A 26,525-nucleotide genomic window follows, 5' to 3' on the forward strand; every position below is an offset into this window, starting at 1 on the left:
TTGTTTTTTGTGTGCTTTTTTTGTTTTCTTTAAATATATTTAGCAACATAGTCTGAAAATTATCAACTCTTTGCATTATTCTGGCCTCCATAGGAGAGAATTTCTCTTCTTCATGATTTGCTTTTGATTGTTCCTTCTTCTCTTGTGACTGTGTGTTTTACTATCTTTTGTTGAACTTGGGCCTTTTTTTTTTCACTTAAATTTTATATTCTGCTTATTGCAGGAAAATTCTTCTGATTGGGCACCCAGTGGTGCAGTAGCCAAATGTCCAGCTGCCAACTAAAAGGCCAGGGCCCACACTCACTAGCTGGTCCACAGGAGAAAGATGTTGCAGACTGCCCCTACAAAGACTCACACCCCTGGGAACACCACAGGGCAACTCCCTTCAGCCCCACAGGTTTGCTATGAGTCAGAATGACCCAGCAGCAGTGGGCTTGGTATCTTATCCTGAGAGACACTAGATGGTACTTTTATCCTTAGGTTTTTTTCACTGCTGGTTCAGGAGTTCTGGATGCTTGGTCTCTGGAGTTCAATATGCAAGTGCAGGGATGGGGGATTAACTGCTTACAGTTGCTGATGGAAGTGGTGGAGTTCAACTTTCCTGCAGTGATGGAGGGGGCTGTCTATGCCATTTCCTCACTGGCAACCCTGTACAGGCTCTCTCACAGCTCTCTCACACTGTGGGCAGGGAGCCAACCTAAGTATTCCCCTTGCCCTACTGCCCTAGCAGTTCCTTCTGGCCCTAGTGCCCGCCTCATAAGGCCTCAGCTAGGTTCAAAAGCACTCTCACACAGCACCACGGTCTCCTTTCACCCCCTCCCAGTTGCACAGCCTGCGAACTCCCTTGACCACTTTGCACTGCCTTAAAAAAAAAAAATCAGACTAGAGTTTCCTCAAATTTAGCTCCTTTTCTGTGTTCCCTGTTGGGTTACCCAGCCCATCCCAAAATGGCTATGATGAGCAAGTGCTTCTGGTGTTAGCCAGTAATATCTCCTGCCTTCTGTACTTCCTTTCCCCTGGTTCTGGACTCACCCTGATTCTCCAATACCTCAGCTGCTGTCAGGAGTTCTGAGATATCAGACTGTGCTTGTTTTTGTTGTCCAGTGAGTCAGTTGCTGGGGCAGTAAATGGGAGCTTCCATTCACTTTGCCATCTTGCTCTGCCTCTCACTTGTGGTATTTCTCTTATAGCAGCACTAGATAACTAAGAAAGAACAAAGGTATGCCGGACCACCATGCTATGGTATGCCCTTTAAATACCAATGCCTGATTGCAAAGATGTGAATATATAAATCCAATTACCTACTTTTAAGGATCAGATATTAATTGGATCTGCCTTGCTATAAATTGCACAGTCTTTTATTAGAAGTGATAATCACTTTCCATTTTGGCATTTGGTAAAAACTGACAAAATATCCCAGGTTCTCTCTTGCTCTGAGATTTGCAGAGAGGACATTACAGCTCACACAGATTAAATACCTTTGTCATGAACCCTGGAGCCGTCAGAATATGTGCTAACACTTTGCTTGAAAGGACTAAAAATGTGATCTTATTAAAATGGCCGCTTAATCACTGGGCATTTAAATAGATTCAGGGCCACACAACCTACCTGGCTAAGAGGCAGTGAGTGAGAAATGGGTCTGATGGAAGAAGACAAAATTGCATCCTTTCGCGTGCAATTTACAAAACGTTATTTAGGAACTTGCATATCTTTGTTTCTCCCTCACTGATACCACACAAGAATTTGAGAATTCTTAGAACCCTTCTATTCCTGTTATTATAGCAATTTGTTGATGCCAACTTGCTCTCAGGTGAACATAAGTTACTTTACCCTACAAATATAAAAGGAACCCGAGTTGTACAATGGTTAAATGCTTGGCTGCTAACTGTAAGGCTGGCAATTTGAACCCACTCAACAGCTCTGCAGGAGAAAGGCCTGGCAATCTGCTTCTCTAAAAATAACAGCCTAGAAAACCCTATGGGACAGTTCTTCTCTGCCCCACGTGGTCAATATAAGTAGAAATAGACTTGAGGTCACACAACAACAAAAAGAAATGTAAAGGAGTCCCTAGTGGTGCAAATGGTTAATATGCTCATCTGCTAACCCAAAGGGTAAAAGTTTGAGTCCACTCAAAGGTGCCTCAGAAGAAAGGTCTGGCAATCTACTTCCAAAAAATCAGCCATTGAGAACCCTACGGAGCACAGCGTTACTCTGACACACATGGGGCAGCCATGAGTCAGAGCTGACTCAGCGGTGACTGGTACAAATAAAAGAACACTCATTATACACAGTCATTTAAAAAGCACTGTGGAGGATGCAAAAATGAACAAGAAAGTCTAGAATTTGACAGATCCAAATTTTAAATTGTGGCTGTGAAACATATTAGCTGTGTGACTGAGCAAGTTACTTCACTCCTCTAGCCTTCTGTCGTGGTCTATGAAGTCAGGAAACTACCATATCACATAGTCATTGGGATGATTAAATGAATTATCTTCTGTTCGATGCCGCAGGCACAATAAGGTATGTTAGCAATACCCCCACCTTTGTTACCGTCATTGACTTCCTATCTGAGGGAGATGGGATGGATACTGGAGAGAAGCTGAGAAATAAAACGGGTTCATGGCTACGACTACAAATTTATACCCAGAATTGCGAACAAAATAGAAATTATTTTCTCTGATGGTCTCCGTAAGCCTCCCATCCATCTGGGTAACATAAAATGAAGAAAATAAAAATGCTAAACTTGACAATTTAGAAGGTACCACCAACCTTTTCAGATTTAATTAGTCTCTTCTAGATGGCTTGTACTCTGTCAAGTGAATGCTCTCTTTCGCCAGCTATTCTCTATCTCCAGTAGATGCCTGAGTTCCTTTTACACCTATTTAGCTTGCGTTTGCCATGATTCTCTCTACAATTAGATAAAAGGTAATTATTTTTTACCTGAAAAGACAAAGTCAATGACAGCTGAAATATTTTACTATTCATTCATTCAACAAATATTTACTCTGCTATATGACTCGACGGCACTGGGTATATGTCAGGCACTGTTTTAGGCAGTAAAGATATAAAAGTGAAAAAACAATGTCCTAACTCTCATGGAGCTTACTTTCTAGTGAAGGGAAATAGATAATCGGCAAGTAGATAGATGGATACAGAGATACATAATTTGTCAGTGATATGTGCCATGAAGAAAAATAAAGGATAAGGAGGAAGAAACTGACAGGGTCAGAGTGGAGGTGTTATTTTGGACAGAATGGTTACGGAAGGCCTTTCTAATAGGGCACATTTGAGCAGAGGCCTGAATGAGGTAAGTTACATGGTTATCTTGGGAAGTACATGCCAAGGAGGGAGGAACAATTGCCAAGACTTTGAGAAGGAGTGGATTTGGTATGTTCTAGGAACAGAAAGGAGATCACTGTGTCTAGAGCAGAAGGAGGCGATGAGAGAGTGGAAGGAAACATAATAAGAGAGATAAATGGGAGAAAAACTGTGTATGTTCACAAAGGCCATGCTAAGGAATTTATTCCCCATGACAGGCTCACTTGAAAGGTTTTGAGCAGATTTTGACTTAGGTGGGAACAGGCAGTCAGAAAGCCAACAATGTAAACAAGAAAATAGTTAAGAGACAGCTAGAATTCTCCAGGCAAAATATATTGGCTTGAACTGTGGTGGAGGAAGCACAGGATAGAGGGACAATATTTGTTGATGTATTGGATTCAATCTAGAATATAAAAGAAGTCAATATGAGTAACAGTTTTTTGGCCCGATCAAATGGAAAAAAGTGGAATGTCACTTACTGAGAAGGGGAAGGCCAAGGAAGAAGCAGTTTGAGATATTCATTTTTTGGACATGTTAGCTTCAGGTAACTATAGAATATCAAATAGAGACGTTGAATGGGCAGTTAGATGCATATATAAATTTCAGAGGCAAAATCAGGGCAGGATATACCTGTTAGGCAGTAATGGATGGTATTTAAGCATAAGAGTGGATGAGATCACCAAAGGAATATGTTAGATAAAGAGAAGTAAGATCAGAACTCTATGCCTAGGGGCCTTGTGACTTATAGAGATCCAAAAGGTTACTACAAATTGGCAGAGGAAACTGAGAACTAGTGTCCAGTGAGGTATGATTGAGAGTCTTTTAGTATTGAAAAAAAAATAAAAGATAACCTTATGTCAATAATTAGTCATCTTTTTTTATTATGGTTAATTTACTCTGCCTGACCTCTGCGACAATATGAAGACTAATTAGACAATGTTCTTGCTCTGTAATCAGGTGCAACTAAATAGATACAGTAGTCAGCCTTTGAAAATGCCTCCCAAGGACTATCAGCTCCTAGTTTCACATCCTGTGTAGCCTCCTCCCCTTGAGTGTGGGCTGGACCGAGTGACTCACTTCTAATGAATAGAATATGGAAAAGTGATGAGATGTCGTTTTGGAGATTAGGTTATTAAAGACAGACTTGCATCTTGCTGGCATTCTCTCTCTCTCTCTTTCCCTGCCTCTTCTCATATGCTTTCCATAATGAAAAGGGTGACTTTGCAAAAAACTGAGGGTGACCTTCAGCCAAGCAGCCAGCGAGGAAACGAAGCTCTCAGCGCATAAGTAATTGAATCCTGCCGTCAACCACAGGAGCTTGAAAGCAGCTCCTTCCCCAGTCGAGCCTTCAGAGCCTAGGCCAACACCTTGATTGTAGCCTTGTCCAAGATCATAAAGCAGAGAATCCAGTTAAGCTGTGCCCAATTTCTGATCCACAAAAACTGTGGGATAAGAAATGTTGTTGTTTTTAAGACTCTAAATTTTGGAGTAAGTTGCTCTGATTGTTAAGTGCTTGGCTGCTAACCGAAAGTTTGGTGTTCAAACCCACCCAGCGACTCTGTAGGAGAAAGACCTGGCGACCTGCTCCTGTAAAGGTTACAGCCTAGAAAATCCTATTGGGCGGTTCTACTCTGTCACATGACATGACTATGGGTCGGAATTGACTCAGTGGCACCCAACAACAACAAATTTTAGAGTAATTTGTTGCTGAACAATAGATAACGAATACATAATACATAAGATAATGGAGATATCACTACAGTGCAAAGCAGTAGTGGAGCTCCCTCACCCAAACCTAGCTCAGGCATCTGATGCTCTCTCTCCATGGTAATAGTCTTAATCATTGTAGTATGAATCCTATTAAGTCATCGAGTCAACTTTTCTCTGATATTCTTGCAGTTTGAGTCTTATTTCAATCTGAAGAATGAAAACTACCAGTGATCAAGTTGGAAAAAGAATATTTTGGTTAAAAAGAGACTTTCCTGGAACACTTAAATGAACAACTACAGAAAAGAGCCAAAGACTCTCGCCCTGGTTTAAACACTTTAAATCATTTCATTTGTTTTGCAACTCTTCCCTTCTCTCCTGCTGCCTTTTCAGCTAGTGCAACCCCCCACCTCCCTGTGGTGACATGACTCTAATTTAAGCTTCTATCAAAACCCATTATGATTTCCACTTCACTGCCCTTGGATGCTATTGAATTAAGATACCAGTGTAATTAATGGACCACCTTACTAGTGCTATTTCTTCTTCACATCACAGAGGAAATGCCAAGTCCCATTTCCTTTGGAAATCAAGACTACTAACAGACTTCACTGTTGTTAATTAATTACTTAAGAAATAACAAACAAGCCAAGGTATATAAAAATAGTTAGCAAAAGTATTTATTCACACAATAATCACATAGGCCTCCAAATTGTGTCCTTTCAAAAACATATTTAAGAGGATTTCTTGTTCCCAGAAAATAGCAGACTGATTTAACACAACCCATTACTTACTATAAATGAACATAGAAATTCTGGATAAAACATAATGAAAAAAGTATTTTAAGCATATATTTGAAAGCAAAGCAAAATATAACAAACTTTTTTTGGGGGGGAGGGAGTTAAAACAAGAGAGAACATAAATCCAGAGCAAAGGGACAGCCAGTTGCTGAATTCCAAGGGAATGTTATTCTAGATAAGTGATGGGCTCCTGTAATTAAATTGGAAAGGTAAAGAGGAGAGTAGGGCTGTGCCTGACTACAGGTCCTAGGGTTTGGGGCTGAGGTTTTAAACAGCTAGGGAGAGCACTAACTATTGTCTTGCCTGCTTGAAACTGGAACAACACTTCTGCATAAAGTGAGGACCCTCAGAGCAATACCCAATCTGTAAAAAGGAATTAGAAAGTTTCCACCCAGTTGGCCAAAAAGTCACAAGAAAGCTGGGTGTCTGCTCTAGGCTATAGGTGGGAAAGAAATAAGAGCCTTCTAAGAGAAATATGATAATCCCATGTATGTCAGAATAGAACTGTACTCCACAGGGTTTTCAATGGCTGATTTGTTTAAAATAGATTGCCAGGCCTTTCTTCCAAGGCATCTTCAGGTAGACTCAAACCTCCAGCCTTTCAGTTAGCAGCTGAGCATGTTAACTATGTACACCATCCAGAGACTCAAAGCCATACCACATGTGGGTGTGGGATCCAAATGTATACCTAGCAGAGTGATATGAATCACAAGCCTGGAAGTTGACACGATTTTCCCAGGAATCACTCAGGAAAGATACATCCACATTTCAGAGAACACAGAATTTCCACAAAAATTATTTTACTTTAAGTTCTTTGGGAGACCTAGATTCCATCACAAATATGTACTTGAACCATGATATTACTAAGCAGCATGGGCCCAGATTCCCCACTTTTGAAATAGAAGTGGCCAATCCCCTGCCACTTTCTAGGAATAGCACAAGAAATTAGAAAGCTGTGTGTAGAAAGACACCATTTATAGCCATATATACAAAGCTACGTACCGTATTTTGCATACAATGGACAGATACACATGGACATTTTCCCTTAAGTCTTGTAACATGTACAAGTGTAAAAGCTGAGATTCTTTTGAATAACTTCTCTAGTTTGGGTACATTCAGAAGAGATAGTTCTGTGTCATGGGAAGCGAGAACAGCAATATAAATGGAAGCATTTGTCACCTTTATACATCAAATGAAAAGATTTTTTAATACTTAGAAACTCACTGACATTCCCCCTAGAAAGTCATTTCCGAATACCCTTTAAAAAGTGAATGGGTGATGGAAAATTCATGTTTCCTATTCACAGCTTCCTGCCACTGTTTCCTTACTTCTGAAAATCAATAGAGGCTATTAATCATTTTGCCCAATACCCAGGAACTTCAGGTGCTTTAAAGGTGAACTGCAAAAGTTTGGAAGAGACGTTTAAAGAAAATGTGTTCGCCTTTGTAGAAACTGTCCCACAAATTAGGGATAATCATAGGCCCTTTTAGTTATTCAGTTAATATGGTCGTGTCTCCAAGTACAGACCTCAGACTTTAGAGGTGCCACAAAAAGCCAATGTGACCTTCAAACAATGGGTAATGAAAGGCTCTGTATCAAGGACTTTGCTCTCTGAATCACAGCCCAGGGGCAGGCTGGTATATTTTGGGGGGGGTTATGGCTATTTTTAATGGGTTTCTCCTTTTTGAAATTTTTACAATTATAATGTAACACTGTGGTGTCAGGAGGCAGGACAGCACCACCAACAAAAGGGTATTGGAATCATGAGAGGTGTTCTCACTTGGGGGAGGGTGGGGTCTTCTTTTCCAAGAGTGAGAGGATCAGGGGAGAGTCACAAGAGAACTTCTACAAGATGGTATCCACTTTATTTTAGAAAGGTCCCTGTAGTGCACATATTTATGCAATATATTTTGAATGAGCAAACAAAGGAAGATCAAGTGCAGCTTGGGAACTTACAGTTTAGAGCAGCGGTTCTCACACTTGAGTGCGCACCAGACACACCTAGAGAGTTAGTCAAAGCTCAGACTGCTGGCCCCATCCCAGAGCTTCTGATTCAGTCTGTCTGGGGTGGGGCCTGATAATTTACATTTCTAACAGGTTCCTGGTGATGCACATGCTGCTATCTGAGGGCACTTTGAGAACCACTGGTATAAATCAAGGGACTTTTGACTAGTGTAGTAGATTGAATTGTGACCCCCAAAAAGGCATGTCCACGTCCTAACATCTGGAACCTTTAAATGTGACTTTATTTGGAAAAAAATGCCTTTGAAGATGTAATCAAATTAATGACCTCTAAAAAAAAAAAATTTTTTTTTTTTTAAATAAGATTATCTAGGTGAAATTACAGAGCCCTGGTGGCACAGTGGGAAACCCTGGTGGCATAGTGGTTAAGTGCTACAGCTGTTAACCAAGAGGTTGGCAGTTCAAATGCACCAGGTGCTCCTTGGAAACTCTATGGGGCAGTTCTACTCTGTCCTATAGGGTCGCTAGGAGTCGGAATCAACTCGACGGCAGTGGGTTGGGTGGCACAGTTGTTAAGGGCTCGGCTGCTAACTGAAAGGTCAGCAGTTCGAACCCACCAGAGGCTCTTTGGGAGAAGGACGTGGCAGTCTGCTTCCGTAAAGATTTACAGCCTTGGAAACCCAGTGGGGCAGTTCTACTCTGTCCCATATGGTCGCTATGAGTAGGAATCAACCAGGTGACAAGAGGTTTTTTTCTTTTTTTGATTAGATTAAATTATCTTCATTAGGGTGGGTCCTAAATTAAATAATGGGTGCCTTTATAAAGGCAGAGACAGATTTGAGGCATGGAGACACATGAAGCCCATGTGAAAACAGAGACAAGGAAGGTGGAGTTACCTAGCTACCAGCCAAGGAACACCTGAGCCTAGTAGCATCAGTAGGGTTGATGTCACCCAGTGTGGTAACTCATGGTTTCACCTCCCCCCGCCATTGACCTCATCCCATACCAGACCACACAGAAGCACTAGTAATGCTTTTTGTATTACTGTTACTCATAAATTGTAATTCTCATATCACTCCTTCTTTTCCTTTAATTACTGCTTCATTCTCAAAAAAGTTATTGATACAGGTTCACAAATACTAATTACTACAGTATTATAGCTAAAAGGCCAGAAAATGTGACAAAATAAGCAACTATAAAAACATGGCAGCAAAAAAAGAGCTTTATATCACACACAGATGAAACCGCGTGATTCAAAGCATCATTGTAATCGGGTGATTGTCATGGATTGAATTGTGTCCCCCCCAAAATATGTGTCAGCTTGGCTAGGCCATGATTCCCAGTATTGTGCGGTTGTCTTCCCTTTTGTGATTGTAATTTTACGTTAAAGAGGATTAGGGTGGGATTGTAACACCCTTACTAAGGTCACATCCCTGATCCAATGTAAAGGGAATTTTCCTGGGCTGTGGCCTGCACCAGTTTTTGTCTTACAAGAGATAAAAAAAAAAAAAAAAAAAAAAGGGAAGCGAGCAGAAAAGGGGGGACATCATGCCACCAGGAAAGAAGCACCAGGAGCAGAGCACATCCTTTGGACCCAGGGTTCCTGTGTGGAGAAGCTCCTAGTCCAGGGGAGGACTGATGACAAGTACTTTCCTCCAGAACAGAGGGAGAAAGCCTTCCCCTGGAGCTGACACCCGGAAATTTGGGCTTGTAGCCTACTAGACTGTGAGAGAATAAATTTCTCTTTGTTAAAGCCATCCACTTGTGGTATTTCTGTTATAGCAGCATTAGATGACGAAAACAGTAATAATGACAGCTCTGACCAGAGCACGTTAGAAGGTTCAAAAAGTAAATTAGCATAGAGTTTTAGCCTTGTGGGTATATTGATACATGTAAGCTGGGCTTATGAAAAATGCTTTTGTTGTTATAACTTACTACAGGGATATTTCTATAGACAATCATTTTGGTGTCACCTCCTCGAACAGTGTCACCAGGTGTAGTCTGCACCCCCTGCACCCCCTGGTGACGCCACTGTTAGAGCCACTGGAAGCTGGAAGAGTTAAGGAAGAACTCTCTCAGAGAACCTTCGGAGGAATCATGGTCCTGCCAACACCTTGATTTCAGACTTCTGCATTCCAAAATGGTGAGAGAATAAATTTCTATTTTTTCAAGTCACCCTGTTAGTGATAATTTATTATGGCGCCCTAGAAAATTAATGCAACTAGTTATCAACAATTCTTTGGAATGGTCCATTTTTTTCTTAATAAAACCACCATTGGAATGAGGACCACAGTAACCAAGATACTGAAGAATAAATGTAGACAAGGCAAATAAAGACAATAATAATGGCCATGATAACAGCTGACGTTATCATAAACATTTTCTCTAGCCCTCACTGCAACCTGTTGAGGTAGATATTTTTAATACCATTTTGTGGATAAAGAAACTGAAGCTCAGATATTTTGAGCACAAATTCTATACTTTTTCATTCTGTTTGACTAATAGGAAATAAGATTATGGCCAGTGCCATGGCCACTCCTTGCTAAAGATTTTAAAACGCAGTTTCCTGCTGACAAGATATTGTTGGCTTACCCTAGAATAGCACTTATACAAAAAAATGCTAGCATATTATACTTAATATTGACTGTAGATTGAAATAAACAGTTCAGTATACCTATGTAAAGTAACTCTAATGTTGTTTCTCTTCTTTTCTAACCCTTTCAGTTATCCTCCTAAAGTTAAAAAATTCTTTCAGATAATACTAAATGCCAAAAGAATATCACAGGCTCAATCTTAAGATCCCGCAAGGGACTAGCTTTGTTGGCGTAGATCAGATAATTAGGGCTTTAGAGACTCTGTGACCTGGAGTGCCTTGTCTTATCCGGAGCTGTTGTAAAAGCCAGGCTTGTTTGTTTGTTACTGTATCTATTGGAACCAGCATCTGTAGATTTGGGAAGCAAGATGAGGTCAGCTCTAACCCAAGCTTAAAGCTTTTTCTTTCTTCTCATTTATATTCCTAGACTGGAGCAATCAGTTATTGAATTACAGCCAGATTATGGTTGATTAAGGACAGTTGTCCTTCTAAAGTGCTAAGCAGTAGAAACAGATATGCTGTCAGCCCAGAACTGAATGGGGAAGTTGGACTCATTCTGAAGAAAATGTCTTGGCACAAGTCACAAGTGTGGGGAAGGTAGGAAGGAACACAAAGTGCAAGAAGCCGAGTGTGACAGTCTTCCTATGTGACTGGAAATCCTCTGTTTATCCGGGGTTAACCTTTAACCCTTACGAAGTGGCCGGCACTGTAATGAAGTGCCATCTTTGATGAAAGAAAACATCACAAGAGCAGAAATGAATTCTTCAGTGTGAATTAACTTATTCAACTGAACTTGCCTCCAACTGGGCAACTTCGAGTTGTACCGAAGAGTAACTCTCCAGGCTGTGAGATGAGTGACACCTGGTGCCTGCCCTGGATTCCAAACAAGACATTATTATGACACTTTAATTAGTGCACAAGCTCCATACTCCATAATAGTATTGCTGGTGCAAGGGATCAGATTTTGATTTTTGTCCCTTTTCAAACTTAGGAAGCCTGATACTTTTCCTCCAAAGAAGTTTCACTGTTCCTTCTTCTCTTGGGAGAGTGTGCCAGACAAAGGCTTTCACATTTTAAAGTTATTGATCCAACAGATTTATGAATAAAAGGAAATGGAGGCAAATGATTAGATGGCAAATGATAAGATTGGTTATGCTTTGATTTGAAATGCTTTTGCATCTAAGCCAAAACAGCTCAAGTCTGCCCTCTAGAGCCATTCTCTTCCTCCGGGGAAAAACCCACCGGTTCCCACAGAGCCTGGAGTTCCAGTCAGAAAACAGACACCTATTCCCCACACCACTGCCCCAAATCAATGGCAAAGTGACACTTTTCAGATGAAACTGAGTCCCATTCTTAGGAAAGTTTGCAGACTCAAGACTGAGAAAACACTATTAAACTGTTGAGAAAAACTGCACAGAGCTTGGAGTCAGAGCAATTGGGTCCTAGGGACAGCTCTGCCACTCGTTGTTCACTGTAAATTAATTTGTACCAGGCCTGGTTTGAAAAGGAATTTGAGGCAGCAGCTAAGGATTACCAACAACAACCAGAGCTAGGAACAGACAAGGGAAGATTGTTCCCTACAGCCTTCTGAAGGCATGAGGCCCTGCTGACACCTTGATTTCTAATTTCTAGGCTCCAGAACTGTAGTAATTTCTGTTGTTTTAAGCCACCCAGTTTGTAGTAACTTGTTACAGCAGCTATGCTAAACTAATACACCAAGCATTAATCCCTTTCCTGCCATGAATCCTTTAAAAGTAACTCACAATGTCCCAATGCCTGGAACTTTGACCTCTTTGACCCCCCACCCTAGGGTTTTCCTGCTGTTTACAGAGAAAAGGCAAATGCTGGGGTTCTGGATTATTGGAATATTCTTTGGCTGCATTTTAGTCATCAGGGAAGCCCCAAATTTACCAGCAAACAGGCCTACAAAACACTCAGCACAATGAAAGCTTTTAATCAACCCCACAATATCAATCACTATTATGTGCCTTGTGTAGATGCAGCCATATCCAACCACATTTTGCTTGAGGCCTAGCAAGGAGACTGAGAATTGCTGGGATGTCCAGGTCTAACTCACTGTGGCTAACAGCAGCTCTTCTCACTCTCAGAATCTCAGCTGTTCTTTGGGCATTTCCTGGCCTAGGATTTAAATTGATCCTAAGGCCTCCTTAAAAGAAACAGCTGCTGCCAAGTCGATTGTGACTCAGAGAGACCCCATGTTGTCAGAGTAGGACTGGGCTCCATAGGGTTTTCAGTGGTTGATTTTTGAGAAGTAGATCACCAGGTTTTTCTTCTGAGGCAGCTTCTGGATGGATTCCAACCTCCAATCTTTTGCTTAACAGCTGTCTTAGTTATTTAGTGCTGCTATAACAGAAATACCACAAGTGGATGGCTTTAACAAACAGTAATTTATTCTTTCACAGTCTAGGAGGCTAGAAGTCCAAATTCAGGGTGCCAGCTCCGGGGGAAGCTTTCTGTCTCTATTGTCTCTGGGGGAAGATCCTTGTCATCAATCTTCTCCTAGTCTAGGAGCTTCTCCGCACAGGAACCCCAGATCCAAGGACACGCTCTTCTCCTGGCACTGCTTTCTTGGTAGTCTGAGGTCCCCATGTCTCTCTCTGCTCAATTCTTTCTTTTATATCTCAAAAGAGATTGGTTTAAGACACAATCTAATCTTGTAGATTAATTCCTGCCTTGTTAACATAACTACCACTAATCCCATCTCATTAACATGGTAGAGATAGGATTTATAACACACAGAAATATCACATCAGGTGACAAAACAGTGGACAGTCACACAATACTGGGAATCATGGCCTAGCCAATTTGGCATATATTTTGGGGGGACACAATTCAGTCCATGAGAGCAGCCAAATATATTAACTATCTGTACCACTCAGGGACTCCCAGGGCTCATTAGAACCAGAGAATAAAATCTTACACCAACATTTCCCCGGCCCAACTCTGTTTAAATTCTGAGTGCCCAGCCACTTGGTTACATTCACCCCTTCTATCCCTGCATCTTTATCAGCTGCATCCACTCAGCAAACCTAGTACAGGCCAAATTACAATTTTCCGAGGCTATCCTCAGTCCCCCCGTACCCTTAATTGCCACCACATGCATCTTCTACACTGCCAGCACGTTTCTAAAACCCAGCTGTCAATTTGCTACTTCCTGTCTCAAAACACTGTCACTGTCCTCTGAAACAAGCCCAGCTACCGCAGCCCGGCATTCAAGTCTATCTCTGATCTTTCCCAAACTAACTTCATTTCCCACACTGTGCCCTGCTGCTTTGCAAACTTCGCATCTTGGTTGTCACAGTTCCCTGGGCATAAGGTGCCCTTTCCCCAGCTCTATGTGTAAAAGCTCCTTTCTGTGAAGTCTCCATTTAAATGCCTTCTTCTCTAGGAAACTTTCCTTCACTGCCCTCATTCTTATCTATAACTCTTAGTTTATACAGAATTAATACCTCTCTCTTTTGTACACACAAAGCACTTTATTTGTATCATTTCTGAATCTCTCATCACCTCCTGCCCACATTAAAATTATTGCAAACCTGCCATGCCCCCCTTCACTAGTTTTGATCATTTAGGTGTTGATGTTTGCACTTTCCATGGGGTCTTGGGCCATGCCTTACACATAGTACAGGATAATAAACATTTAGGAGTTCCTGGGTGGCGCAAACAGTTAATCACTTGACTACTAGCTGAAAGGTTGCCGGTTCAAACCCACCTAAAGCCACTACAAAAGACAGGCCTGGGATCTGCTTCCGAAGAGTTCTGCTCTGTACACATGGGGTCACCATGAGTTGGAATCAACTCAATGGCAACCAGCAACAACAATAAACATTTACTGGGTTAGAATATTCTCTCCTGGGTGTCCACTATTTCCATATGACCAGGCTTTATTTATCCTCAACATTAATAATTGGTTCTCACAAAAATGGCCAACATTTTTCAAAAATAGAGCAGGGTTGTTTGCTCTGGTCACTTTACTAAGTCTTGCCAGGAAACCATTGTCATGAATGGCTCCAAAGAAAGCACCGATAGAAGTGGCTTAGCAGCCAGATCTTAATAGTTTTCTAGTCCAACTTCCAACATAGTACAGAAATTTCAGCGCCTCATCCCTGAATATTCTCAGTGAGGGAAACCTCACTAGCTCATACTGCTACTTTAGAAAGTGAAACTCTGAGTGACTTGAACAATTTTCCTTCATTGGAGGCAAAGGGTAAAAGTGGCTCCTCTCTGAACGGTTACCCTGAAAATAATTGATGGCAGTTAATTAAACCCTAGCCTGATATTTTCTATTTTTAAAGGGGCAACCTATTATTTACTCATTCATTTTCCTTGATGTGCTTGGGAGAATTTTTAAGTACATTGTCAAATGTCAAGCAGAGGTGAGTGGCAGACTGGAATTAAAGCAGTTTCTCTATGCCTTGGGCTCAGCTTCTTTTGGTCTGCTGGGCACAATAACTTCGAAATGAATATCTGTTATGCCCTAATGCTCTATATTTTTTTTTCAGATTTCATTTTAATAACTTTATTGACGTGTCAAGGTAGACAAAGTTGTCAAAGGTGGTATCAAATGGCCAGATAAATCAAAGCTTGATCTATCCTCATTTCCTATTACTTTACTGTCTATTTCTAGCCTAACCAGGGTCCATTCACAAATCTCTGATGCTTTGCAAATGTCAGATGGACTTTCAGTTTCTCCTTGAAGACTCCTCTTACTAAGTTATGGAATATAAGCCTGTTATTTTATATCTGAGAGGGTTTGACTGGTTTTTAAACACTAGCGTGTAACAAAATATATTCAGTGCTTTGGCTCAGTTTTCTACACAGTTTTACAGGGAGATTTTATAGGGTTTGAAAATGTACACTACCACTAAGTACTCCCACCACCATGGCACCAAAACACCAAACCCATTGCCACTGAGCTGATTCTGAGTCATGGCAACCCCACATGTTTCAGAGTAGAACTGCTCTCCATAGGATTTTTAATGGCTGTAATCTTATGGAAGTAGATTACCAGGCCCTTCTTCCACATCACCATGGCAGACATTACTAGTTAATCATAGCTCTCTTTTCCGATGAGCCCAGACAGGCCTCAGCATTCATCAAGACTGTCCTTCAGTCAGTCACTACCAATCAACCAGAGTTGGAACAAGAGCTAAGATCTCTTTGCTATCTCTGAGTATAGTAAAAAAACATCATACTAGGTCACTGAAAAGAATCATTGAATGTTAGAGCTGGTCAGATCTATGGTTCATTAAGCTCAGTATCCTATTATTGAAGGCAACTACAAAGGAAGGTCTGAGGGAGGGATTTGTGTCCTCTTTGACATCAACCTTAAAAGCTATCTCCTCCGGGTACATCTAATGAATCCACGGTTCCCAAGGCCATTTTGAATTCCAGTTTGCAAATAAGCAGTACCTTTTTCAGCAGACTTTCCCTGGGTTTAATTAACATCACCCTTGTGAAGTAGACTGAACAGGTAGCATTATCTTCATTTTATAAAAAGAGCAAACAGAAAATCAAAGCAGCCATGTGATCTGCTCAACATCATACATCAAATAACAGACAGCAGCATGGACTCTGGAGTGAGACAGGCCTGGGTTCAAGTCTGCATCTTGCCTCCTGTGGATATGTGACTGGGGAAAATTAATTAACCTCTCTCAGTCTCTGTCTCTTTACATACAAAATGGGGATCATAACAGGTCACAAGGTTGTTGTAGCAAGTAAATGACATGATGTATGAAACTAGCAAGCCTAGTGACAGGGATATAGCAGGAACACCAAAAAGGTTACTTCTTGTCTTTGTCCCTGCCCTGATACCCACTTTTCTCCCTGCTCCTAGCTCAGTCCTCTTTGAACCAGAACAACTATATAACACAGGATGGAGACACATTTTTTTATGGACTTATTTTAAAGGCTGGTACACTCTTTCGGTGAATTTATCAGTAACTCAGTCAGAGAATTCCAGGCACAATAGGGTATTTCACAGCCTAAATACCAGATGTACTTATAGGAGGCCAAAGCATGCATGATTAGAGTTGGGAGCAGCTACTGACTTTCCCAAATAAAATCTAAGATACTGTGGTCTCATGGAAGGCCTCCTGTGAGAAGTATTTTTCACTATAAAAATGCAGCTTTTTGGTAGCAAGCCTTAATGTGCTCCAAAAGAACCAATAATTTTATAATTCATCGAGCAGATTCATTTTGATATTAATTGGTGTTTTCTCATCTTTCACCTGCAGTGTTTATATGCACAATAAAACATACCTGACAACATGGATTCGACACCACATTATTGGTAACAATGTTTAGTTAAACGCATCAAGTTTGTTTCAAGGATATAACCTTATTGGATGGTAAAAGCTGAGACCATTTTTTATTTTGGTGTTCAAAATCCAAGTCCATTGGTGAATTCCCTGGAGAATGCCTTTTGTTTCTCAGGTGGAGTGAAGATGTCTGTCCCAATTGCTATGTACAAGGAGCCCTGGTAGTGCAATGGTTAAGTGCTTGGCTGCTAACCGTAGGGTTGGCGGTTGGAACCCACCAGCCTCTACAATGGAGAAAAGACCTGGTGATATGCTCCCTTAAAGATTCCAAAAAACAACCAAACCCATTGCTGTCAAGTCTATTCCAGCGCATAACATCCCTGTAGGACAGAGTAGAACTGCCCCATTAGGTTTGCAAGGCTGTAAATCTTCATGGAAGCAGACTACCACATCTTTCTCCCATGGAGCAGCTGACGCGTTCAAACTGCAGACCCTTCAGTTAGCAGCCAAGCGCTTAACCACTGTGCCACCAGGGCTCCCTTCCGTAAAGACTACAGCCTAGAAAACCCTTAGGGGCAGTTCTATTCTGTCATGTAGAGTCGCTATGAGTCGGAAGCGACTCAACAGCACCTAACAACAACATCACCATGTACATGTCCCAGCTTACACAGGGTACAATGGACATTCATCGAGCTGAATCCCAAGATTTAAGGAGATGCAGTTGAAAGGGATTTTGCTATGATTGGTAAGCTAGTGATCAACGGCCATAGTAGACAAACAAGTATTTTCATTGTTTCTGACCATCAGAAAGCTCAGTCTTGATACAGCAGCAAATATAACCCCAAAGGGAGCAATTATATTAACAGTGGAAACATAAGCCATGAATTGCCGTATTGTTAAACCCTAACTTTTACTTATGAACGCTGACAAGGCTGATCAAACTTTGGGCTTGACATGACTTCAGGCTGGTTTGCCCAGTCCAGCGAGGCCATCAACTCCTGCTCTGCCTCGTCTCTGCTCCAGCTCAGGCCCACACCCCATTCCCTGTGTCTGACCACAACATTTCCTGCCTTGACTTCACTTTTGTTTCAATATTTGAGCAGTTTGTAAAGTTTCAAGGAACCCTCCCCCTGAAGTTTTAGCACTCCGCTTCCTTATTCCACAGGTCCTTGGGTGGCACAATTTGTGCTCAACTACTGACTTAAGGTGAGTAGTTTAAACCCACCCAGTGCCTCCACAGGAGAAAGGCCTAGCGATCTGCTTCCATGATGATTACAGCTAAGAAAACCCTATGGAGCAGTTCTGCTCCATAACACATGGGGTCATCGTGCATAGGAATCAATTCCACAGTAGCAGTTTGGGTTTCTGGTCTCCTCTTTCCAGAGTCACCTTCTCAGGGTCTCTGCATGTAAAAGCTTTGCTCACCCATCCCTTCCCTGGAACAGTTCTGGCTTAGGCATTAAGCATTTCCTGATTACAATAGCCCCTTTTCCCCTACTGCAACAAACCAAACTTATTGCCATTGAGTGAATTCTGACTCATAGTGACCTATAAGACAGAGTAAAACAGCCCCATAGGGTTTCCAAGGAACAGCTGGTGGATTCAAACTGCTGACCTTTTGGTTAGCAGGCTTAGCTCTTAACCACTGTGCCACCAGGGCTCCCTACTGCGATAGTAGGGGAAATAAAGTCTTTCCTTACTAATGTCCAGATTTGCCTTTTTTTTGCTTTGACAACAGTAATACTTGGCCAGTGTCTCCTTTCCTTATCCAAAGTCTCAGATTGACAAGATACTGAGATGTGAGCATACGAAAGCCAATCAGAGCACTCATTACTATGGTTATTGGGTCTATGTATGCCTCTGATTCACCCCCAGGCTCAGCTGCCTGAGAGCAGAAACCACATCTGGCTTCGTTTGTCATTTTACCCCAGCGCCTAGCACAGTGCTAAACACAGAGTAGGTACTTGATTTATGACTCCTGAATGATTAGCAAATTCTTTCCCAGAAAAAAAAATATTTATTCATTGCCTTCCATGTGCTAGGCACTGTTCTTTATGTTTGATATACACTACGAATCAAACAAACAAAAATGTTTGTCCTAGTGGAGGTGATACTATAAGAGAATAAACAAGTAAGCAAACAAACAGTATAATATGTTAAATGATACATGCTAAAGGGAGGAAGGAAACCCTGGTGGCGTAGTGGTTAAGTGCTGTGGCTGCTAACCAAAGGGTCGGCAGTTCAAATCCACCAGGCACCACTTGGAAATTCTATGGGGCAGTTCTACCCTATCCTATAGGGTCGCTATGAGTCAGAATCGACTCTACATCAATGGGTTTGTTTGTTTTTTGTAGGGAGGAAAAAAAGAATGAGAAAGATCAGGAATTGAGGGATGGGAATGGAATAGGTTGCCATTTTAAATAGAATGGTCAGGGTTGGTCTTGCTGGGAAGGTAACAACTGAACAAAGTGGGAAAGGAGTTAAGGGAATTTTCTATCCAAAAATCTGGTAGAAGAATGTTCCAGAGAGAAGGAACAGCCAGTGCAAAGGCCCTAAGGTGAGAGTGTTCCTGACATACTTGAAGAAAAGGAAGGAGATCCGTGTGACTGGAGCAGAGTGGGTAGAATAGTAAGAAATGTGACATAACAAAAGATTGTACATTTTGACATATATATTAAAAAAAAAAAAAAACAGGTCTCATAGATCATTGTAAGATTATAGCTTTTACTCTGGAGAGCTGGTGAAGATTTTGTGCTGAGGAATCTCATGATCTGACTTACACTGTCAAGAGACCACCCTGGCTGCTGTGTTGAGAATAGGCTAGAAGGGGAGAAGGGAATAGCAGTAGGGAGACTAGTTGGAGGCTCTTGGGATTATCCAAGCAAGAGACGGTGGTGGCTCTGGCCAAAGTAGTAGCTGTGGAGGTGGAGAGAAGTAGTCAGATGCTGGATATAGTTTGAAGATAGAGCCAACATAGTTTACTGATTTGCAGAGAGTAAGAGAAAGACATGACTCAAAGTTTTTGACCTGAGCATCAGAAATGATAGAGTCATCATTAGTTGCAATGACAAAGGTTCTAGGAACAGGTTGAGGAAAAAAACTAGAGTTCTGTCTTGGACACTTTAAGGGTGCAATGTCTATTATACATCCAAGAAGGAACATCTAGTAGGTAGTTGGCTAGATGGCTGGAATTCAGGAGAGATGGTTTTGATGCTCCGGCTTGTCTCTGACTATCCCACAGAGACATAACTTCAAATAGCTGAGTGTATGAAAAGGGAGATCCTCCAGGTACAGCGTGTGGAGAATAAGTAGAGGGTATTTCTAAGAAAGTGAAGGACAAAGGGACAGAGCATTCAGAAGTCATCTTCTAATTAAAATGCTATGGCTGCATGAATATTCTCACTTTGCAAAGGTTTGTTAATAAATCAACTCATTTGACCCCCCTTGCAAAGCTCCACAAGATGGCAGGACAGGTATTATTGTCCTCTTTTGAAAGACAAAGACACTGAGATTCAGAGGAGAGTTGTGATTTGCCAAGGCCACATGGAAAGGTGATGGCAGAGTTTAGAGTGGACTTCATGTCCCCAGACTTCCAAAATGATATCCTTCCCACTATTCCACACTGTGATTTCCAGGTGTGCATGCATCATTCCACTTTATATTTCATACATAGTAGACTCATAATAATTACAATAAAATAGTTGTATGCATGATATTACTTTCCACCTGCCTAGTCTATGGTCTGTAAATTCTAAGTTCTTTCACAAATATCCAAAGGCTAAGTGTGTAAAGAGCTTAGTGAACAAGTTCTATGATATTTGACCTATAACGTGGTCACTCACTATGTAGGTAATTACCTATCCAGGTACTACTCAAAATTAGGTAAGAGATCTCCTACAGCTGAGGTGGATAATAAGTTCAGGTCCTTAGGGAATGGACAAAGTAATTCTGAGCCCTATAATCTCCTCATTTTTACTCTTAGAAGATTGTCATGAAGTTATTATTCAGGCTTGAGGGTAGATCACTAGCTAGGAACCAGAGGTGTTGCCTACTACTCAGGGGCCTTGACAGATCTCCTGTCTCTTCATCCCTGGTTTAGTTCCTGGGAGATCGCAGGACCAGTCTGAACTCTTGAGGAAGGTGAAGAACATGGTATTGTTCGGCAAAACCTCAAAGTTTCTCCATGCCTGCACCCCTCTTCTAATGAGGGCCCCACCCCAGCACACTTGTTGTCTGAAGTCTTCCTGTCTACGCAGCTCGTTGTATGTAGGTTACCATGCTGGTGTCCCATATCCCAATCCCCTGTCATAGCTAAAGAGAGTAAGAAGATTTTACGCAAATCCAGCCGATCCATGGACTCAATCTTTGTAGTCCACTATGGAAGCCACTCCACGTGTGGCTATTTGAATTTAAATTTGAACTAATTAAAATAAAATAAAGTTTAAAATTAAGTTCCTTAGTCACCCAGAATATTTCAAGGTCTCAATAGCCACCTGTGGCTAGTGGCTACGATACCGGGCATCACAGATAAGACCATTTCTATCATTGCAGAAATTTTATGAGACAGCAGTAGAGTAGATAATGGCCAATGAGTTGGCCTGGCACAAGGTCTTTGTCCAAATGCATCAGAGATAAACAAACTGAATCTATCAGGTTCTCTCCAGTACAGATTTTTAATAAGAGATGGGAGTAAGGCAGGAAAAGAAGCTAAAAAGACTCAGTAAAAAGAGAAGAAGATGAGATCAGGAGGCGTAGAAGCTACAAGAAGTCTGAGGCTGAGGATTTGACTATATAACTGAGATGCCTTGAATACAAACCACCTTCAGATACTTGTTGACATTAATTTAGTCAGGGAGACTGGGTTCTGTGCCAGCTTCCACATTTTTTATTGGTGTGAATTTGAGCAAGCCACTTAACTTCTCTCAGGCTCAGTTTCTTCACCTGTAAAATGGGAATCATAATACCTATTTGATAGAGTTGTCACAAGGATTAAGTAAAATAATACAAGTAAAAATATTTTGTAAAACATAAAATTGCATAAATATAAGGAATTATTTGTATCCCAAATGGCCATACTGCATGTATACACACATTATGAAAAAGTACACAGAGTCTTGCTCACTGTCCCTCTGTTAGCAAAGAATTATGTGTGTATGATCTGTTCTGGGTGAAAAATTGCAGTTCCAGTGAGCAAAATCTGTGTGGTGTTCTATTGAAATATGACTTTGGTTCTCATTGGGGAGCCTAAAGGTTTCATCTGAAGTAAAGATCGTATATTAATTTATACCTGTGGAAGCCATATATGACATTTCTAAATCTGTCTGTAAGATAATGGCTCTAAATGGTTTACGACTTTTTAAAAATCTAATAAATACAGTAACTTTGTACTTCAGTGTAATGAAAAAAAGTGATGTTTTGGGATATTTCATTCCTCATTGAAATGCAATATAGTTTCTCACCAGCATAAATCTTAGACTGGAGATCTTCTGTCGACTCATTTCTTAAAGAGTCCCTGGATGAATAGACTACTCAAGGCTCATCTCCAGTGCTCCTACAGGTCAAAGCACTGATGAAGATTACAGCCTAATACAAAATGGCCCCAGGTCCGCACTCAGATCTGGGGGCCTGGAAACAGACACCACACAGAAGGCATTTTTTTCTGCTGTCCTTAAACTCCCATACTCGCCTCACGGGGAGCAGCCGTGGTTTAGTGGTAGAATTCTCACTTTCCACATAGGAGACCCGGGTTCAATTTCCAGCCAGCGCTCCTCATGCACAGCCACGACCTGTCTGTCAGTAGAGGTTTGCATGTTACTACGATGCTGATAGGTTTTAGCAGAGCTTCCAGGCTAAGATGTACTAGCAAGAAAGGTCAGCCAGTAAAAACCCTGTGGATCACAACAGTCCAATCCACAGCCAATCATGGAGATGGCACAGGACTGGGCAGTGTTTCTTTGTGTTGTGCATGGGGTCACCATGAGTTGGGGGTCAACTCAAAGGCAACAAACAACGCTCCTTGCACACTGCCATTCCATTGAACTCACCCCCCCCCACACTTAAAAAATGTTTTTCCAATTGCCTGTGATGTTATTAAATAAAATATGTGAGGTTGAAACTCCAAAGAAGGCACCCTTCAGACATAACACTGGATATGAAGCCAATAGCCACAAAGTCAGGTGCATAAACATGAGATTAAAAGCACCCAGCATATGGTGAGGGGCCCCAAGGAAGGGTAGATCACCGAGTAGGAGACAAGGAAAAGAGGAGCAGTTAAACCTCTGATTAGTTAAACAACAGATACTGCTGAGACCCTGATCAAGAGCAGGAAAGTGCTTAGCAGAATTTGATGGATTTGGCTGCTAGAGCAGAAGCTAGGTCAGCCCAAATGTCCAGAGTCTTTAGTCCATCGTTCAACAGTGAAGTTCTCATTTTTCATTCCACCTTGATATGCTTCTTGATGATATTTACATGCACAACACAGTCTCATGGGTATAAACAGGATTTTATGCCAACTCCCAGTGTACTCCATCCTTTTCTCTTCCCAAATTGGAATGCAGGGGAAAGGCAGGTTATTATAGGGATAAAATGAATCTCTCCCAATGTATACACATACTAATATGTGGGTGCTCACAAGGTAATAGTACTTTAATAAGTATAAGGTGTGTATTAAAACTCAATTTCTTTTGAGATAAAAAAGAACAGATTAGCAAGCAGCAAAAGAGCAGAGATGGGGGAAGATAGATGCCATGCCACATGAAGAGAAAAACACAAACTAAAAAGGGACAAGAACCTTGCCCCAAGCCAACAGTGAGAGAGAGCCTTCCCCTAGAAATGGTACACTGAATTCGGACTTCTAGCCTCCTAAACTGTTGGAAAGAGCACAGGAAGAAAAGCTGACTCAATTTCAAAAGGTGGAGCTCCGACCTCCTAGGATTCAAAGGGTAAAGGCATGACCTCCTAGGTTTCAAAGGGTGGAGGTTGGTTTCAAAGGGTGGAGTCATGGCCTCCTAGGTCGGATCTCCACCAACTCGGTTCTGGAGTGTCGAGCTGTCTTTCAGGAGCACCAAGAGGATGGGGCTGCCACCCAAAGCTGAGGGGTAGAGCTGCCATGCCTAAGGGGCAGGAGAATGAAGCCTGTAGGGGTTGAGGGGTGAGGTCGCCACTCAGATAGACTAGGAGAATGGGGCTGCCTGAAGCTGAGGGAGCAGATCTGTTGTGTGCCTGGAAGGCAGGGCTGAAGCCCAGGACCCAGAAGCCTCCACCCAGAATCCAGAGAGCATGGGCAGCACCCAGAGTCTGGAGGACTGGTCGTTTTCCAGATGGTCCTGGAGAACAGGGGATTATTTTCAAGCCTTGAGAGGGTTTTTGGACTTGCTTGGTGCCAGTTATTCTTTCTTTCCCTCCAATCTGTTCCATTTGTAACGGAAATGTCTACCTTATATGTGTTCCCCCACTGTACTTTAGAAGAAGATAACTTGTATTTTAGATTTCAGAAGTTCACAGATAAAGAGGAATTTTGCTCCAGGATATAATATGCCAGGATGGAATACACCTAAAGTTTCACCCATATTTGACTTAGATGATTCAGAAGATGGGATTTTTGGACTTGAAGTTCATTTAAGACCTTTAGAATGATGTGATGGAGTGAGTGTATTTTGCATGTGAGAAGGACATAGATTTTGGGGGGCAATGGGTGGAATGTTAGGGTTTAAGTTGTGTCACCTAAAATATGTGTTATAAATCCTACTATACCTGTGGTTCTAATCCTGTTTGGCAATAGGGTTTTCTTAAGTTAATGAAGCAGTATTAGTGTAAAAAAAGTGTGTCTTAAATCAACCTTTTTTGAGATATAAAAGAACAGATTAAGCAAGCAGCGAAAAAGCAGAGAGAGGGGAAGATAGATGCCATGCCACATGAAGATCACCAAGGGGGCAAGGAAAGAAGCTAAAAAGAGGGAAGGACCTTCCCCCAGGACCAATAGTGAGAGAGCCTCTCCCTAGAGCTGACACCCTGAATTTGGACTTCCAGCCTCCTAAACTGTGAGAAGGAGCCCTGGTGGCGTAGTGGTTAAGATTTCGGGTACTAACCAAAATGTCAGCAGTTCAAATCCACCAGCTGCTCCTTGGAAACCTTACAGGACAGTTCTCTGTCGTATAGGTCACTGTGAGTTGGAACCAACTTGGTGGCACCTAACAACAACACCAACAAACTGTGAGAACATAAATTTCACTTGTGGTATTCCTGTTATAGCAGCACTAGGTAACTAAGACACTTGCCCACTGAGATTCCTCAAGAAAGGCTGTGCAGGGAATATTCTGTTTGTCTCTCTAGACTCACTCTCCATCATTCTTCACCCTCTTTTGTGCTTTAACTGAAGTCAGGCTCCTTTCAACTCTGGCTTTCCACTGGGTGTGGCCAAGGGGGAGCACAAGCAGGAGACCAGAGGGAGAAGATAAGCGGAGGCTCGGCTCCTTCCCTGTGAGGTTGCCACATACAGCCTCGATTCTTCAAACAGAAACCACAGCTCCTGTTGGGAAGCTCTCTCTGTCCCTAGATTCTGATAACCTCCTCCCACACCCCTTTTCAAGGTTAGGGGTGGGAAGGTAATGAGGGGTTAGTAGCCTCTGGGTTCTATACTACCCCTAGTGGTTTCTCTACATCCTGCCCACGCTTTTCTAAATAATCCCTTAAACTCTCCACAAATTATCCAACCTGAGTGGGCCATCTGCTTCCTGCTGAGACTCTGACTGACACAGGGGTTTCTTGGTGATTTTGCAAACATAACAGGGATTGGCAGCTAAAATCCTCTGGAAAGCAATTCCTAAGCAAATACTCCATTAATAAGAAAATCAGTGGCCGCTGATGCAGAGGAAATGGAGACAAATGGGACACAGACGTGTCAGCTTCAAATATGTGTGAGATAACCCAACTCTAACAGGGAGCACACTAACAGGCCAGTCCATGTCTGCTTGTTAGGTTGGCTTTACTCACATGCCGAGGACAACCGATCCATGCCTTCTATGAAGAGAGGCTGAGAGCTACATGGTAATAATACTAACATGAATAGCAGTTATACCAGCAGTTTCCATGCTTTGCATAATTAACACAATTTATAGATAAGGAATTTGAGGTTCAGAGAGATTTAGTAACTCACTCACAGTCACACAGCTAGCAAGTAGAGAAACTAGGATTTGAACCAAGCTCTGTCTTGTTCTGAAACTCATGAGAGAGCTGATCAAGCCCTAAAACATCCCAGAAGGCTGATCTTGCTTCTTGAGCTCAAAAGCAGCCACCACTTGTCTCTCAGTGGAGGCTATCAAGTCCTAGACAGTAGAAGCAAATATTTCACCACGAACCATGTACCCAAGGCATGGCAGATCAGTTGTGGTTTGGGCCCTGATCCTCACTCTGGTTGGGTTCCTGGCCCATACTTGTAACTTGTGCTGCCTTATCTGACACCTTGAGTTCAGTTCCTCTCCTTAATCACCATTTCCATTGCAGGATACACTTCCCTCACTCAGCTTCAGTTCTGTGATAGCCCTGAATACACTACCTGCTTCCTAAAGGTTTCTTTTTGTTTTATTTTTTTTTCTAAGTCAACATTTTTAGCTGACATCAATCAAAATTCCTGTCAGGCTCAAACCATATTCTTTGAGAATCCATTTTCTTTCCAGAAATGACTTTGGAAAGAATTATACTAAAGGGAAGCCACAGATAACAGCTTTCAAACACCAAAAGGCCTCAGCCTTAGAAGCCCAACTTAGTGGCCAGAATTTTAATGACCTACTTAAGGACCACTATCCATGAAAGTCACCTGCAGTAGTTAAATCTCAAACATTAAGTCCCAAACATTAAGGGAATGTTTCG

This window comes from Elephas maximus, chromosome 16 (assembly GCF_024166365.1).
Source record: "Elephas maximus indicus isolate mEleMax1 chromosome 16, mEleMax1 primary haplotype, whole genome shotgun sequence".
In the NCBI taxonomy this organism is placed as follows: domain Eukaryota; kingdom Metazoa; phylum Chordata; class Mammalia; order Proboscidea; family Elephantidae; genus Elephas; species Elephas maximus.